The sequence below is a fragment of the Furipterus horrens genome, unplaced genomic scaffold, assembly GCF_987537825.1.
Source record: "Furipterus horrens unplaced genomic scaffold, mFurHor1.1.pri manual_scaffold_5, whole genome shotgun sequence".
In the NCBI taxonomy this organism is placed as follows: Eukaryota; Metazoa; Chordata; class Mammalia; order Chiroptera; family Furipteridae; genus Furipterus; species Furipterus horrens.
Window position 1 is genome coordinate 59673180 of NW_028327175.1, and position 12868 is coordinate 59686047.

Here is a 12868-nt window from a genome sequence, read left to right on the forward strand (position 1 = left end):
ATTTAATGTAAAAATGAATGATCTTTGTGGACACATAGTTGGAACAATAGATATATTTATATTTAAATATGTGTGATCTTTTTCTGTTGTGAGAGACATGTTGTAAGAAAAGGCAAGCTCTCAGGCAAGACGGTTTATTTCAGCTGACCCTTCAATGGACTGTCATAGGCAAAAGAAAAGCCAGCAGAGGATCTTTCCCCACTGTTCTACCTCACATTCAGAATGGCAGCCTGCAAACCAGGGCCATCGCCATTCACCGGTGATGAAATGAGACCACACAAACCACAGATACTTGTTTGTGCAGTGGGCCATTGCATTTATTCCAGTTACCTCTATTGATAGTCCAAACAGGGAATTGAAACAACCTGTTTTAGTTTCGTTGTACCACTGGGATTTGTCCAGGAACTCTGGATACACAGTTTAAAATAAGGCAGAGGACACAGAAAAGCGGGGTGGGTTAGTTCCAAAACAAAAGCACCTCAACTCTCAACAAGGCAGGGGTGACAAATTTAAAGGATTGGGCACATTATATTAAAGAGGTAATAACCAAGAAAATGCCATCTAATAATAATAATACTTAACTGCTTATTACAAAATGCTGCTATGTAGTACATACAATTACTATGTACATTTTAGAAATGAGAAAACTGAGACAACAAGCAATTATATAAAATTTGTACAAGTCACACAGCTAGCAAGTAGCTTAACTGGGATATGAACCTGCTTCAAGGTCAGTCTTTAAACTACTAGGCTACAGTTTTGTTAACCTTTAGGAAATTCCAAATAACATTAAATGTTAGCAAATGCTTGAAAGCAGAGGGTGATACCAACAAATTAAATGTAAAATATTTCACTGGAGAAAGGTATAAAACAATGCCTCTTAACAAATATAAGGCAGTCCAAGTTTATTTGATCACTTTATTGTTTTGTGAATATTAACTGTTTAAAAATCCTGCGATTTAATTATTTATATTTTTGAAATCTTAGTACAATTCCCTTTCCCTCAAGTCCTGAAAAACTGAAAAACTTAAGATTAAATCTCTGTGTTTGGTATGAGGAGAAGGAACTATGTATGCACTATAAAGGAGGGATGACATGTTTGATATTGAAGCTCTTAAAGAGGTTTAATACCACCTTGAACATGAACATTCCTGAACCCACAGGTGACACAGCCATCTGTGCTGAATGGGTTTTAGCAGCATGCCAAAGACCTGGCAGGGGAGAGCGATGAGAACACGGAAGGCCTTAGTAAAAAATGCCAGTTATCATTGAGAATGAATGTTTTCGTAAAGACAAGTTAACCTCAGCTCTTACAATGTGACGAGCATAGGACCAAATGTCCACAGGCCAGCACCAGCCCTCTCTTTGCCATTAACGAGCTGTCTTCTAGAGGAAAGGAACAATGTCTGTTCTTCATTTTCCAGTTTATAAACAATTAATGGAGTGTATTATGTTTGCTAACCTCTATGATAATCTAATAAAATGTTAGAAGTCTCAAGAAATGTGCAGGCATAAATTCAATGAAGTTCTTGGGCCCCTAAATCTTGTCATAGAACCTAGGCTAAAAAATGTGATTAAATTTCTCACATTCTTTACAATGCCCACTTTGGTGATTCTGTTAATTTCTAATGCTGAGAAGTTAAGATACAATGTGTGCATTTTTTTGTTTGGAGCAAAGCAAGCCAGCCCAGAGTATGGAGAGATATGGGAATTGCATGACAAAGGGGGTCAGGAAAGATATTAGGATAAGTGGGACAGGCACTAGGTGCAAAGAGCGAGGTCGTGTAAATGAGAAGGCTCTCCTTTGTTCTGAGGATGCACTGGAGTGACTTGGCAGTCTTCATTACAGGGGAGGGAACGACAAAGATTTAAATTTTGCCCTCCTGCGTTAGTATACTGTGCTTCATGCCTTGCTCAAGACTGTCTGATCAGGATCTCTCTCTAAGGAAAACCTTAGCATTGTTTGAGTTCTCTTTCCCACAGTAGAGCTAAAAGTCCACAGCAGCCAAAGATAAACAAGGAACATTGCTTTTTCCTGTGTTGTACAATAGTAAGTTTAATTTATTGACAATATTGTTGGTGATGTAAATACTGATTGCAATGAACTTTTAAAGAACCTGCTTTTTTTTTTTTTTTTTAAAGCATTACCAAGCCAGCAGACTTTCTTTTGTTGTTCACAGAATTTGTTTTCTAAATCAAGATTTCTAAATAATAGGCTTTGCGTGCTGGAAGACACAAGAGACCCATTTGCTACTCAAGTCCTGTTTTTTGTTTTGTTTTGTTTTTTTAAATTGTTTGTAATTCTCTAAACGAATGAATGGTTGGATTTCAACTTTCCTCTGTTTTCATTTCTCATAAAAGAAATAGAAAGAGATTTATGAGTAAAGAATTGAGTTACACTTCTACTTCTGAATCTGTTTTGAGACTGTCTGGATCACAGGGTAGGGAAAGATTCCTACCAAAATCTGTGAGGCTATGAACAATTCCACTATTTCTCCTATTACTCATACCCAACTGTCTACATAAACCTAGAGGGCCTGACGCCATAGAATCTAAAGTTCCAAACAGAACCAAGGTTGGCCTAGATTACTGTGCTGACTGTGCAAGAAAATTATATTCATGAAGATCTGCTTCACTGTTCCTCTTTGACTGCTTATTTACTTATGACTCTATTTCCAAAAGACTTTAAACTGACTTTGATTCCTTAAGTAAGTTTTGGTATACTTTTATATTTTGCCTTCTTTGTCTCACCCAGCCCACATCTTACCCTTAAGCTTATTATCTCCATAACACCCATTTATTTATATATGATCAGACATATCTAACACATCAAATCTATCCTAATCATTAGTGATGCATTGCTTTGCTCAGTGTTAAGATACATCTACCATCAAGGACCAGCCTCTTTAAACACAACCAGTTCTAGACTTACCACTCACCAAACATGACTGAGCCAAGGTCCAGGTGAAAACATTGGACTTTTCTTCAGTTTTTTTACAGGAAATAAACCACAGATACATTTCTACTCTCCTTTCTACTCCTTCATATTATAAAAGTTAGTGTATATCCTTTCAACTCATGTTTTTATACTCTTAGTGAACTCTATAGAGTAATAATTTATATAAATGTTCTTATCTTTTCACAATTTACTTGCTTAATCAATATAATATTTTAGGACTTATTCCAACATGATGCACATACCTGTAGTTCATTTGTTTACACTGTTCTTCTTTATGCAAAGGTATGAATGTATAATACTATATTTCTCTAATTTATTAGCTATCCATAGATACACCTGTAGATTTTCCCTAATTTTTTGTTATTATAGACAGTGGTTCAGTGAACACATTTGCATATGTATATGTACAAACTTTCCTCTGGAACATATAGCAAGAAGTGAAATTGCTGACCTTGATGGGGGCACACCTTAAACTTAAGTAGATATTGACAAATTGTTTGTGAAGATAGTTGTAACAATTTGTACCCCACCAGCCATGTAGCAGCATGTTCCCACAGCTTCATCAACACTTCGTGCCTTGTCCTTTTACACAATTGCCCATTTTTTCTAATAGACTTGTCTTTTTCTTATTGATTTATGTCAATAAGTGTTTTTATATAATAATCCATTTTTCATGATGATAATCAATTTCTCAGATATGTTGCAGATATCTGCTTCTGTTCTGTCCCTTATCTTTTTGGTGCATATCAATATTTAAGTTGATAGTTGATACTGTAGCCCTGGCTGGTTTAGCTCAGTGGATTGAGCGTCGGCCTGCGAGCTAAGTGTCGCTGGTTCGATCTTCCAGTCAGGGTACATCAGAGAAGGAAAACTCTGACTCCAAAAAACCTCCGCTGCCTTGCGGCATACCTCTTCAGGGGAAAAGCTAAGGGAGTAAACCCCGACAGAAAATCCGGAGCCGGAGTCCCTAAGGCGGTTTGACGTTGTAGTCAACACCGGCAACTCCTGCGGCGCACCTGAAGCCAAGCTGTATTGACTCCGTCTTTCCCTTGGACCCTTCAGCTGCGAAGAGAGGGGGGGTCTGCTGCATGGGCAACAGCAGACCCTCCATATTACCCTGCCCAGGCTCTGTAGCTTCAGCGTCATCGCAAGATGTCGATTCAACACGGGAGGAGACAGATACCGTGTCACTCCCGAGTCGGACTGCACAGCCATTTTCGGTGGTGCAGATAGACTCTTAAGAAGCTACACCATCGTCTCTGGAGACGGACGGCTGCCGACGACGAGTTGATACAGTCATATTAATCATTGTTTTCCTTAACACTTTTGTTTTTGTACCTTGCTTAAGAAATAATCTATACCAATGACATAAAGTAATCTCTTATATTATCTTTTAAGATGTTTGAAGCTTTACACGTTTAGACATTTTATTCATATAAAATGCATTTGTGTAGGTGGTTTGAAGTAGGGATCTATTTCTTGACAATAATAACCAGTTGTTTCAGTACCATTTATTAATTTTTTCTTCCCACATTTGTTTATTATATACTAAAATTCCCATTCACATGTGGGTAGACCTGTTTTTTCTCTTCCATTTGTTTATTCCTGTACAAACACCATACTCTTTTAATTGGTATATGATATTTCTCCCTTAATCTGTTAATATGAGATTATAATGATAGATATCCTTATATTAAGTCCTCTTTGAAATCTTTGAATATTTTTATTTTAAATTATATTTTATTGGCTATGCTATTACAGTTGTCTTGATTTTTTCCTATTGCCACCCTCCACTCCCTCAGAAAATCCCCCCACCATTGTTCATAACCATGGGACATGAATATAAGTTCTTTGGCTACTCCATTTCCTATACTGTTTACATCCCTTTGGCTATTCTGTAACTACCTGTTTCTACTTCTTAAACCCTACATCTCTTCACTCATTCCCCCACACCCCCCTCCCATCTAACAACCAACAAAATGCTTTCTGTATCCATGATTCTGTCTCTGCTTTTCTTGTTTGCTTTGTCTTTTTTTTTTCAGATTCAGTTGTTGATAGATTTGTATTTTTTGCCATTTTTAGTTCATAGTTTTGATCTTCTTTTTCTTAAATAAGTCCCTTTAACGTTTTATATAAATGTTTTGGTGATGATGAACTCCTTTAATTTTTCCTTGCCTGGGAAACTTTATCTGCCCTTCATTTCTAAATGATATCTCTGCTGGGTAGAACAATCTTGGTTATAGTTACCTGCTTTTCATGACTTTTAACATTTCTTGCCAGTCCCTTCTAGCCTGCAAAGTTTCTTTTGAGAAATTACTGACAGTCTTCTGGGAAATCCCCCATAGGTAACTAACTTCTTTTCTCTTGCTTTTAAGAACCTCTATTTATCTTTAACCTTTGGTATTTTAGTTATGATGTGTCTTGGAGGGGGCCTCTTTGCATCCATCTTGTTTGGGACTCTGCTTCCTGGATACGCATATCTATTTCCTTCACCAAATTAAGGAAATTTTCTTTCATTATTTTTTCAAATAGATTTCCAATTTCTTGCTCTTTCTCTTCTCCTTCTGACACCCCTATGATGCAAATGTTGGACCTCTTAAAGTTTTCCCAGAAGCTGCTTATATTATCCTCATTTTTTAAAAATTCTTTCTTCTTCTTCTTGTTCTGATTGGTTGTTTTCTGCTTCCTTGTGGTCCACATCATTAATTTGAGTCTTGGCTTCACCCACTCTACTATTATTTCCCCGTAAATTTTTTTTTTATTAGTGTATCCTTCATTTCTGACTAGATCGTTTTTATACTATTGAGGTCTTCACTAAGTTCCTTGAGCATCCTTCTAACCACTGTTTTGAACTCTGCATCTGATAGATTGCTTGTCTCCATTTTGTTTAGTTTTCTTCTGGAGTTTTGATCTGCTCTTTCATTTGGACTGTGTTTCTTTGACTCCATGTTTTGGCAGCCTCCCTGTGTTTGTTTCTATGTTTTAGGTAGAGCTGGTTTCACTCCATGTCTTGGTAGTGTGGCCTATCATAGTAGGTGTCCTGTAGGGTCCAGTGGCACAGCCTACCCTATCAACCAAGTTGGATACTCAAGGCGCACTCTTCATGTGGGCTGAGTACACTCTTCTCTTGTAGTTGAACTGTGGTTTCTGTAGGCGGATCAATGGGAGAGATTTACTCAGACCAGTCAGCTGCAAGAATTGGCTCTGACCACTTAACACCAACCTCTGCCCTCCGTGGAGAATCAGCTGTGCAGGTGCATGGTGGTGGTGCTTCGACATAGTCTGTAGCTGTCCACTGGGTGTGCTGGCCTTGGTTTTTCCCTGGTAGTTCAGGCCAAAGTCAGCCCCCACCCGTGTTTTGCCCTGGGCCACCCTTTCTGAGCTATAAAGCAATCTGAGATGGCTGCTACATGTGCTGGGCTTGGAGATTCCCAGGTGAAGCCAAGCTATGAAACTGCTAGAGCCAGGCCTGGAGTTCAATGAGGCCAGCTATTGCTTGTTTGATAGGACTTAGGAAGTTGTACAGCATGAGCCAAGACAATACATTCATATGGAATAGCAGCTTGGGTGGGCCCTTAAGTTGGGTGGGGTGGAGTCTCTGGCAATCCCCAAGGCAGGTCAAACAGTGTTAGCCAGATTGACGGAGTCTCAAATATGGCACCAGCTTGATGACCCTGTGGAGAGAGGGTTTAGAAAAGGGACGATGGCCTCTGCTCACCTTGATGCCAGACACTGCAGTTCCTCCCTGTATGCCACTGGTGCCTTTCAAGTTGCTACCCCAGTGCTGGAGCTCAGAGGGAGTGAGTCTGAGTAGGTGAGTCCATGTGTGGGTTCTTTAAGAGGAACTGTTTGGGACTTCAACAGTTTCTTCCACTGACCTAATCCCCACTGGTTTTTACAGCTAGAAGTTGTGGGGACTTAAATTCCTGGCACTGGAACCCTGGGCTGGAGAACTTTGTGTGGGGCTTGGACTCCTTGCTCCCAAGATACACCTCTCAAATTTTTATCCACCATACATGAGTGAGGGACTAGCCTGTTCTGCATTTGCGCCGCTCCTATCAGTCTCAACGAATGTGGTTTCTTTAATTTTGTAGTTGTCAGGCTTCCCATTCAACTCGATTTCTTTTGGTTCTGAGTATGGTTGTTCTGTATTTTAGTTGTATTTTTGATGTGTTGTGCATAGAGGCGAGCTGTTTCTGCCAATGCTGCCATCTTGACTGGAAGGCATAGACCCTACTTTGTTTTAGTCTACTCTTGATTCAAATTATTAATATTTTTGCATGTATATTTATAGGCAAGAGACTGGATTAAAGGATTCTCATATTTCTGGTGTTTCTATATCTAAGTTATGGTAGCATCCAAAAATTAGATGAACAACTTTTTGTTTTTTGATACAGTTTGTGTAAGAAGGAGTTATTTTTCTATAAAGGTTTGTTGAACACTCCTGTGAAATCTGCAAAGGTGGGGTGAATTTTATCTCCAAAATATATATGTATGTATATATTTATGCTGTGTTATCCTTAATTAAGTACAAAACTATTCAAATCATGTCACTTAGAGTTCGTTTTACCAACTGCTCTGTTTGGCCACCAGTCTCTTGTCTCTCTCTTCAGCAACGGTGAGACGGATACTTTTTCCATGTGGAAGAGAAATTCATGGTTTGTTGCCTTTGCCAATAACAAAAATATTGGAAAACTTTGCAGCAAAGCTGTTGTTTTTGGCATCTTTCAAATGAACTATGTCAAAAGAATCAGGGTATCTCTCTCTGTTGGTGATCACACCTATTTTTCCCAGGGCAGCACCTCTAGTCACCATACACAGGTTACCAGTGTCAAACTAGATAAACTAGTAATTTTGCTAGTCTCCCAATTAGTTTGAATGGTGTCATTCATCTTGATGAGGGGATTAGGGTAGCAGATGGTATAAGCATTGTGGGTTACCAGATGAGGATTCCTTTTGTGCCCACAAAGATCTTCCTTACTTTGCACAACTTGTACTTGGCCTCCTCAGGTGTAGTATGAACAGCAACACAGCCCCTGGTGTAACAGATCAGATGGAAATTCTCTCCAGTCTTGTCAATGCTGATCTCACTCATAAAACCAGCAGAGTAGGTTGTATCAGTTCAGACCTTGCCATCAATCTTAATAAACTGCTGCATGCAGACCATCTTTTCTTCATCTCCTGTCAGGGCATACTTAAGTCTGTTGCTTAAGAAAATGATGAGAGGTAGACATTCTCTGGCTTGTGGGGACTGTATATGGCTGAGGAGCAAACATGTGGGTCAGTTTATCCAGCATCCAGTACTTTGGAGCTGCTACATGTTTTTTGTTTTTCTTTTTAATGAATCACTTTGAAATCTTTCCCTGGAAAATTGTTTATTTTATCTAAGTACAGTAGTCCCTCTCTATATCACGGTTCACTTATCATGGCCTCAATGTATCGCAGGATTTTAAAAAATATTATATTTAATTATTTGTCACAGATTTTTCACTGTATCGTGGGAGTTTGCGGTACTGTATATGTATGTTGTTAAGGTTACGTAGATTTAAGAGTGTAGAATAAATGTAAGGTTCCTACTTTGCGGGGGAGGGGGGTAGAACGTAATACCTGTGATAAGTGAGGGAATACTGTATTCCAATTTGTTGGCATAAAATACTTCATATTATTTTCTTATATTTAAGGTTATGTCCCCTTTTCATTCTGAACATTGTTTTTGTGCCTTCTTTCTTTATAATGATGGGTAATGCCAATGATTGTTAGTGTCTGCAAAGCAGTAGCTTTTTAAACAAATATATTTTGTTCAGGTAATCAGTAAATTACATTGAGTAACTGCTGTATGCCATACTCTGTTGTAAGTGATTATGATGGGAAGGCAAAAGAAAAGAAAAAGAACAGTGAAAAACAAATAAATAGATCTTAGAACTCTACTCTGTGGAGCTTATGATATAGAGACAAATATAAACAAATAAATAAAAAACAAATATAAAGTATAATTAATTATATGGGGTATTGTTGCTGGTAGAAATAGGATTCTTCCACAGAGTCACAGGAAATGCATTTTAGGGACCCATGTATAGGAAGACTTGAGGCATTGTGGCAAGATTTATTGGAACAAAAACAAAGGACTGCACCCAGGTGCACAATGTCTCATTCACAAGCAGGTGGCTCTGTTATGTCTGCTGTGGCAGAAGTACTGGGCTTGTTGAACCCAAGTGTCCACCAGGAGGGTCGGGATCCATAACTGTAATGTGTCACCCTGGGCTCCAGTAGTCCAACATAGTTTCTGCTCCCAGCTGTGCTCTGCTCCAATTGGTGTCTCACTTCAACCCAGGCTCACAAGGCTACTCAGAGAGAGAGAGAGCGCCTGAGCGGACCTCGGGCCTTTCTTAAGCTTTGTTTATTTTATCTCGGTCTTGGGAAAGAGCAGGCTTTCTTTCAAACTAACCAATCTTCTTTCTAATCCTTCCTGGGTTTGTGCTGAGCCCTCACCCTATCCAAGCCCTTTCCTGAATCTTCAGGGGTTCCATGCCCATATCCTATCTGATGTTTCCCCCAGACTAGACACTTCCCCTTTATGTCACCATTTTGGCTCCCAGTGTGTATGCCTCAGCAGAGTAATTTCTTGCTCACTGACCCCCAGCCCACCCCCGATCCCCCACCTCCATAATCTGCCAGAATGGAGCAGCTATTCCCTGGGGAGAATGGAAAGCCACCTGTTCAGGGATTAAGTCCTTTGGCAGAGCACAATGGGGCTGTCCCCTGGGATGTCTGTGAAGTTGCCCCTTCCTAGTTAATCAGGCTTAATGTCTGATTCCATTTGCTTCCTTCCTTTGTTAATAACTAACTAGCTACCTACCTACTGTAATACTATTATAAGAAATGCTATGAAAAGGATGGAGCAGGGTGAGCTGGATCTGGAAGTGCTGTAACATATGAAGGGGGCATGTGGGTTGCAATTTTAAAGAAGAATTGAAGGAAAGGTGTTATTGAGAAGATGAGGTTTCAGCAAAAATTGAAAGGAGGCAGGGAGTTAGCCATGTGCTTATCAGGGAAGGAATATCCCTGGCAGAGGAAACAGCCAATGCAAAAGCCCTAAGGCGTGGAATATGCCTATTAAGGCTGGGAATTGGAAAGAGGCCAGTGTGGCCCAAGTAGAGTGAATGAGAGAGAAAGAAGAAGAGAAATTGCAAAAGTAAGTGTAAGGACTCTGGGTTTACACTGTGGAAGGAATGAGATGATCTGATTTATATAAATAGAGCAGGTGGAAAAGTGAGAGGCTATTGCAGTAATAGAGGCCAGAGATAATGGTCACTTGGCCCAAGATGGTAGCAATGGGGATGCAGAGGTGAAGTTAAAATCATCTCTCCCTGCTGTTTTTGTTTATTTGTTTCTGTTTCGCCAATGATGGCTTATATTTCATTACTGTTTCCTTCTACTTTCTTTGGTTGAGTAGTTAACCACCTTTTCTTATCTGTTTTGTTCTATTAATATAATATAATAAAATATAGCGTGTAGAAATTTTTAACCTACCTCAGTTTTGTAATAGCTTGATTTTATATGTGAATATTAGATATAAATACCAACATTTTAAATTCTTTAACTCTGATTTTAAATTTTAAAAAATTTCATTTAACATTTGGTTGAGTGTTCTAAAGAACATGGAATGGTAACTATTTTCTACCCTCTGAAGTTCTCAAAATATACTTGGAAGACCATGGAGGTTACTCAAGCTTTTTTTTTTTTTTTTTGAGGCTTTTGAAAACCAGTCAAGGTAGTCTCAATGCAAAACAAATTATACTTCAAAACAAGAAGACCTGGATTACAAACTTTAAGCCTGGTTAAAGCTGAATAACAAAATTTCTGTGCAAGAACCTACCTCAATAGATGACAGCACTGGAACAAGATTTTCTGAACATTTCAGGGAGATTCAAGAAGGGTGATGAGTCTCGTGGATTATTAACATCAATTACCCTGTTTTGCTTTAGAAAAGGATATCTTCCAGAACTTTTATTTGTCAAATGCTCTGTCCTCCAGGTTTACCCTTCCACAGAATGCTTTTGAGAGTTTGGCCTGATTTCCTATCACAGGTCCTCCCCAGAATTTCCATGGGAACTTGTGCCTTGGATTCCTGCTTTCCCCTTATTCCCTCCCCGCACCCTGCATCTAGCTTCTTTCGCGTGTTTTCTTCTCTCTGTCTCTTACCAACACAGATGTGAAACATAGGCTCCTTTTGCTTTTCTGTGCCCTGCCAAATTCTGTGAGCACAAGGCAGGGTGAAGAGTGACAAAACAGTGTAATGGGCATTTTGCTTGACAGCTTTATTTTTTGAGCTTTCCCCTATCATCTGCAACATGGAGACTTTCTCAGCTGCTCTTTCTTCTTCCAGCACTTTTCTCTTCCATCACCTGGCTTGTCATATGTTCTTGTCCTCCTTAAAGTCTTCAGTCCTCTTGAGCTGTCCCTGGAAAAGAACCAAGTTCTTCTCACTTTCTTTTGAAGAGCGAATCAACTTTCCCTTGGTCTCACCTTTTCTTTCTCCTGTGACCTATGCATTTACCTTCCAATGGAGAAGTTTTGCTAAAAAAATTACATCCCCAAGATGAATTCTGTTCATCAGAGTTTAAAATAATATATTTTTGCTTTCTCAGCATATGTTTTATGCCAACTTTACTTTTTGCCTGACCACAATTTTCTGAAATGCTTTGACTAACTCTGGTTTTGTTAAATAATGAGATGTTTAAGAATATGATTGATAAGCTATTTTTATTTTGTATATATTTATATTATTAACTAACCTTATCCAATTAGATCAAATCAAGTAGCATACCAAAGCCAATATGTAACAGCAAAAGGAATCCCAAAAGGTTTAAAATTTTAATCAAATTGAAAAGTCAGTATAGCTTAAACATCAAGATCATAGATAAATTCATATATCTGCCTTTCAAGTTTCAAGTCTTCCTATAATACTAGCTGTGTGAGCTTAAACAAGTTATTTAACTTCTGTGCTCTTCAGTTACCTCATCTGTAATATCCAATAGTAATAATAACAATAATAAGAATACCTACTTCACATGGATGTTGTAATAAATGAGTTAATGCATGTAAAGTTCTTGGGAAAAAATGCCTGGCACTAGTGTACCACATATACATATCAGCTAAGATTCATATACTCACACTGCATAACATATCAAGGGCTTGAGAACAAAAATATGAGGTAAAGAAGGAGGCTGACAGATTAGGGTTTTAGATTAAGTATGACATAGCTGACATTTAAAGTATACTGAATGAAGAAATCACTGTCTTTCAACTTATTCTAATATACACAAACTAAATATAAAATATTCATAAGGCATGTATCTTTAAATGGTTCTTAATGTTTTTTGGCCCATTAGAAAATCTGATAAAAGCAATTTACTAGTTTCAAGAACTATGTTAAACAGTGTTTTGGATTTATAATGCCTATGAATCTCATCCATGGACCTCAGGTCAATAATTCATGGTTTAAGAGCTTCTGGTAAGAAATGAGATGTAAAATTTTTTTGTTAGTTTTTTTAATGTTAAGGATTACAAAGCATAATTGGCCGCTTTGTTGTCAGGAATTCCAATGGATCTGAAATATTACCCTCCTAGCTAGCTAACAAATTAGCCTGCCATAGTTTCATGGATAATGGTAGATGTAGGTGAATTCTGGGTCAGAGAAAAAGTAACTTTAATACTCATGACACAGCAAGTAGCACAGCTCGTGTTCACATCAGTTCCCCTTGTCCCCAAGATGCACAGGGACAATGCAGAAGCAGCCTAGGTGGGTGCTGTGCACACTGCACAGTGGATTTGCACCACAACTGAAGATTCTTCAGCCTAGGAAACCCCAAACTTTTATAATGGGCTGCAAGCAAAACTATCTGCTCT

The 12868-nt window shown here is 38.5% G+C and overlaps 1 protein-coding gene and 1 pseudogene across 1 annotated transcript in view; one reads left to right on the top strand and one right to left on the bottom strand.

Moving 5' to 3' along the window:
- Nucleotides 1-12868, top strand: part of ADGRV1 (adhesion G protein-coupled receptor V1) — a gene marked incomplete at its 5' end in the record, with an annotated part of 466202 nt that overhangs the window by 346039 nt on the left and 107295 nt on the right. The window lies entirely within an intron of this gene.
- LOC150008695 (small ribosomal subunit protein eS4, X isoform-like) lies at nucleotides 7526-9198 on the bottom strand (annotated as a pseudogene).